Here is a 6,210-nt window from a genome sequence, read left to right on the forward strand (position 1 = left end):
GTAAACATAATGATGGGCCATATATCCATCATATCTCAACTTGTTAACAGGGTATCTAACCCTCATATACCTGCGTACACCTGGATCACTGCCAGGTGTCCTCAAAAATAGTCCTAGTTCTCTTTACACCAGCAGTAACCACAGATGGAATGCCAAGCTTCTCATAGCGGCTCTTCTCAGAGCCGCTAGAATCACCATTCACATATGAGTGACATGCTAATAGATCAGACACAAAAGATTGATCTACCTTCTCCTTCCTTTTGTGTGATACATATGTACCTACATCTATGACCATGGACTAACATTGGATCCACTACTAGAGGACTCTCTAGGTCCACTAAGCACCTGTGTGATTATTTCTCTACATGTGGTGCAGCATTAGCACTTCTTACATTTGCATCTTCTGTTACCTTCTGGTACATACCAGCTACTCATCTCAACAAAGACAACATCTTTGCTTACTCACATCTCACAAGTGGTAGGGTTATAACATTTATAACATTTCTGCTCCATAGAGCATAACCAATAAAGATGCATTTCTCTGCCTTTGGATCCAACTTTGTTTGTACTTTCATCTCGAACATGCACATATACAATACACCCAAACACTTTCAAGTGAGAAACATTCGGTCTTATCCCTGTAAACTTCTATTCATGTGTCATACCATCAACAGCTACAGTGGGTGTCTTGTTCATAATGTACATGACAGTTAAAAATAATGTGGCATATTCTTTTCAGCCACACCATCAAGGCACGTGCCACTTCTGCAATGTGCCTATTTTTTCTTTCTACAACACCATTCTATTGCAGAGTGTACCTTCCTATAAACTATATATAACACCATTCTATTGCGGAGTGTACCTTCTTATAAACTGTCTCTTGATTCCTTGCTTTCATAGGAAATCATTGAATTCATTGGGGAAATATTATCCCCCATCGTCCGATCTCAAGTATTTTACCTGCATGCCTTTTTCCTTCGACCAAGGCTCTTTAAATCTCTGAAAGTGAGTAAACACCTCACTTTTCTCCTTCATGAAGTAAACCCACACTTTCCTAGTGTGGTCACATCAATGAATGTAACATAATACCTATAACCTACAATTGTTGCAGTCTTGGCCAATCCCCATACATCTAAATGTATAACATCTAATGGCCTTGCACTCACATGCTTTTCATGTGGGAAAGCATGTTTGGTCCGCTTACCAAGCTGAGATGCTTCACATACTTTATGCATACCATCAACCTTAAACTTTGGTAAACTTGCAACAACAATATTTTGGGTTTGCATAGACTTAAGCCGTTGTATATTCACATGACCAATGCACTTGTGACTATCTCAATATTTGCAATGTTCACATGTTCCATGTGCAAACATGGTTGACTTTGCCTCAGGCATGTTCACATCCAAAGTAAACATCCTCCCATTTTTGTCACCCTTTGTAACCAAGAGACACTGATTTTTGTCAACCATTTGTCAAATAGAAACCAGGTTATTTGTAATATTTGGAACAAGAAGTACATCTACCAAGTACTTCATTTTTCCATCTTGTATGTGCAATGGCACTTTACCAGCATGTGCAATGGGATGCGTAGTATCATCACTTGATTCTACATAACCTAGTTTTTCTATTTTCTGCATATCTCTAAACCACTCACCATGACTGGTCATGTGGTTAGAGGCGCTAGATTTCAAATACCATATATCTTGAGATATTGACACATCTTCTGTTGTGGAACTGGGCATGTGCTGCATCACCACCCTGTTTACTAGATGATGCATAGTTGCCTTGCTGCAACGTTCCACTTTTGATGTCATTCTACTTTTTATAGCAGTCCTTTACCATGTTCCCTGGTTTGCCACAATAATAGCACTCTATGCTATTTGCACTCTTATTTATTTACCAACCACCTCGGCCTCTTTGGCTCCCCTTCTAGCCTCTTCCACCACCTATGTATGATTGTTGCAAGCAGCGAATCATTGGAGTGTTGTTGTCTAGAATTCTGGTTTCCTTGTCGACTACCACCTTGGCCTCGACCCCACGACCTCTACCTTTGCCTTTTCCTGAATTAGAATAAAAGGCATGTTCTTATATGTTCTTGCTTTGTGAAGAAGAGTCCTCACCTAGAGAATTTTCTTCTATAATCAGCATAGAAATCAGCATAGACACCAAGTCCCGAAAGTTGGGAATATTCTGTCTAACAGTAATGGAGGTCTTGAATGGCTTATACTCTTTGCCAAGCCCATTTAAACAAACACTCACAAAATCATCATCTTCCACCGATACATTGATAGACCCAAGGGATTCAATAATGGAGGTCTTGAATGGCTTATACTCTTTGCCAAGCCCATTTAAACAAACACTCACAAAATCATCATCTTCCACCGATACATTGATAGACCCAAGGGATTCAATAATGCCCTTGATCTTTAAAGCATACTCGTTGATATACATGCTTTTCTTTTCCATAGTATGTAGCTCCTTGTTTAGCTGCAATTTCCTTGCCTTTGTATTGGTTTGGAACAGTTGCACCAGGTTTTGCCATGCAACTGCTAGAGTGTTGGCATCCTATATGTGTTCTATCATTGTGTCTGTGACATTGATCGAAAGCCAATACATGACTTTCCTTACACCCTAATTCCAATCCTTGAATGCCTTTATGTCTACTGCTGCTGGAGTGGCATTCTCTGAAGACAACATTGGAGGCTCCTCATTCTCTCCTTCAACAGTCCCAAAATCCTTTACCCCCATTAGGAAATTGGTCATTCTGAATTTCCAGGCATGAAAGTTGTTCTTGTCAAGCTTCTCATCACTGATAATCTGATTGAGTCCATCAGACATTTATTCTTGTAACAATCTAAAACTTGTAAATAGACAATTTATGTATGCAACCTCTAACACAATAGTCTCTTCTGATAGCAGAGCGATACTTTAGCACAACATGTATGTCACCAAATCTGACCAGAGTACATGTACATGCACCCAGTGTCAACAATACATGTGCAAACACTGTTTGCACTCCCAAAATACATTGTTACACTGCAATAACCAGATTTTGACCAAAGACAGTTCTCCAGAACTTTCTAAAACTGTCAAAAATACCTTGCAGTGATAGAATGGAGATTGAAACGCGCCCAAAATGCGATTCTGGCTGCAAAACTTCAGTATAAAGTATCATTACAAAGCACTATGTACCACACAAGCACCTTCAAGGCTGCAAAGACATCTCCTCAATCAAATATGTGTAGGTCCCAGAAACACTATATTGGGGAATATGGGAATTTTCCACAAGTTTGGGACATGTGGTCAAAAGTTTGGATTGACCATAACTTGAACACCACTTATCCAAAATGAGCGCTTTATAGCTCTTTAGATTCCATTTTTCAAGCGCTTTCCAACGATAGGTCATATGATAGGGTTTTGAGAAACTTACAAAGGATTTGGGTTTCTAGTCATTCCAAGAGATGCTAACATACAAGCCTTACCAACAACAACTCCAACATTCAAAAACAAATAAGGGAAATCAGGTCATGATGGAATCTTTACCATCCCTCCCTCAAAAATGTTGGAATCCCAAAAACCTTCGAACATTATACCCTACCTCAAGAAGGGGGGAAATAGAGGATGCTTCTACTTCAGTTGCTTTTACTTTAATAAGAGAGGCTTTACATGTAGCTTATCCATCTCAAGACCACCCTTATCTCAATAGGACTCTCATCTACTATGGTAGAGATGCTTGATGTCTCACCCAAAATTGCACTTTCCACACCTCCTCTAGAGGAAGAACCAAGAAGCCTTATTTGGTCTTATAAGAGTCCCTTACCACCCTTATAACTCGATGGCAACATTCCTATGGTGCAAAAGTGTTCTTCATCGCACCTACCTCAAAATGGAAAATTTGGCTTCGAGAAGTCCATGGATGATGGGAAGCAGGAAGGGGAGTGTATAACCAACTTCTATATTTATACCCCCAAATACTATTTTGCTCCTTGACAACTTAAGTTCACACAAAGTGAGAACCAATTGGGAACAAATAACTCCCATATGTATAGTAAATTAAAGCACTTATACCAAACACAACACATACCACATTATGAACTATTAAAAAAACCATAAAAAGAGCAATGGAGCACACAACTAAGAAAAAGAGAATGCTTAGAATATGGAAAATGAGGTTTTCATGGTAAGGATTTCACTTGGCATGACACCAGTGCACCTATTCTGGATCCAAACTATCAAGAATGGTACTATCACAGAGTGTCTAGCATACCACCTTTCCAGACCTACTCTCATTACTTTTACGCATCTTTAGGAGAGCAACTTGTTGTGGAAATACTTTCATCAATTTGTTTTTATTACAATTCCTTCCCATTGCACCATGTCATATGTATGTAACCGACATATGCTCTTTATCGCGTCCCTTGTTTGTTGGTAGTATAGGACATATTTTTTATGCTATGGGATTGCATTACTCCAATCCATGGTAGGAGCGATGCCGCAAAGGAATGACAAGACCTGAGTGTTCTTTATGTGGTTGGTGGACCTAACCAAGTAAGAACACCCCAAGAGGAGGCAAGCGAGCAATGGAGGCAAGAGCGTTACCTTGCACTCACCCCACCACTTTATGAGATTCTATTACCCACACCATGTCCATTTTGGATAGTAATAGGTGAGTTTATCGATGATTTTCAGGGAGTGAGATGCTTGACCAATTACCTATAGTACTTATGCCCTTCCATAGCCAAGATGCACTGAGACCACTACCTACTCATCCATAGTAGAAGGTTATGTTTTAGGAAGCTCAAGCAAGGGGAAAGATCAACCTAGTGACATCGAATCAAATCTTGCTTATTATCTATAGTTATTTGATGATGAGCTTACCAGATATGATTGTTTTACAAGTTATCGAGTTGCAGTCCTAGAATTTCCATCATTGCACACCGAATCTAGATTTTATGACTTGAAGATCCCATGTATAACAGGCATGTAACCTCGATATACGAACCAAATTCTTCCACTTGCTTAGGTGTATCCTAACTTAACTTCAACTTTAAAAGTGTTTCTTTACTTTGCTTACCTGCATTCATGGAATTAACTCAAAAATCTTATGACTGGATTGAGCTCCTTTCTAATTGTCACTTAGAGGAACTCTAAGACCATATTATTTCTTAAACTTAGTAATGTCCCTATCTAACCATGCCTAACCTTATAATATGCCAATGAAGTATGCCAAGTACTCCCATTCAACCTTTACTAAACTTTAGGTGAATTGCAGGTTTAAAAATTAACATTAATTAATTTTTTTTAAGAGACCAAGAAGATAACTATCACCATGTAGGATCTTGGTGTAGGACTCTTGGTTACTCATGGGGGTACCTTAAGGCCAATGCTTAGTTCTCATGGGATAGGACCTTGTGTCACCAATAAGCTAATAAAAGGAAGAGACTAAGGCATCGTAGTAATCAGGAAATTACTGGTGGTTCTTAGATGCTCTTAGTGAAGGGCCTCTAGGCCATTCCCTTGGTCTTTGCGAGTTGGCCCCTTATCCCTATTTATCTTTATTTACTAAAAACATTTAGAAAACAAACAAAAAAATAAACAAAAGTCTAATCACCTTCACTCTTACCACTATAAGTACACAAAAGTCTGTGTATCTTGAGACTAACCATAACCGTATAGGCGTAAGACTAGTTCAGGTGTAGATAGGTTTATTGTTAAATTGGCCTTACCTTTCCTCTTCATAGCACAAGTTAAGTTCACTAAGTTATAACCAACAAAGGAACATACATGCATATCTTTTTTTCGAATCCATGTTTCATGTTATCTTTTTTACAAGGTGTATCTTGAGACTAACCATAACCGTATAGGCGTAAGACCAGTTTAGGTGTAGATAGGTTTATTGTTAAATTGGCCTTACCTTTCCTCTTCATAGCACAAGTTAAGTTCACTGAGTTATAACCAACAAAGGAACATACATGCATATCTTTTTTTCGAATCCATGTTTCATGTTATCTTTTTTACAAGTAACATTTTATCGGTTGAATCGTTTTGCACGCAGGCATCATAAGACTCGGCTATCTGTTATTATCATCACCTTCCATTGTCGTGCAGGTAGCAGCACCAACTCATCTTTACTAACATATTCCTTACTAGCAGAGACCTCTATGATGGCATGATGCCAGCCCACCATATCATTTTCACCTTCTTTCG

The sequence above is a fragment of the Cibotium barometz genome, chromosome 44 (genome assembly GCF_041138505.1).
Source record: "Cibotium barometz isolate CiBa-2024 chromosome 44, ASM4113850v1, whole genome shotgun sequence".
NCBI lineage: Eukaryota > Viridiplantae > Streptophyta > Polypodiopsida > Cyatheales > Cibotiaceae > Cibotium > Cibotium barometz.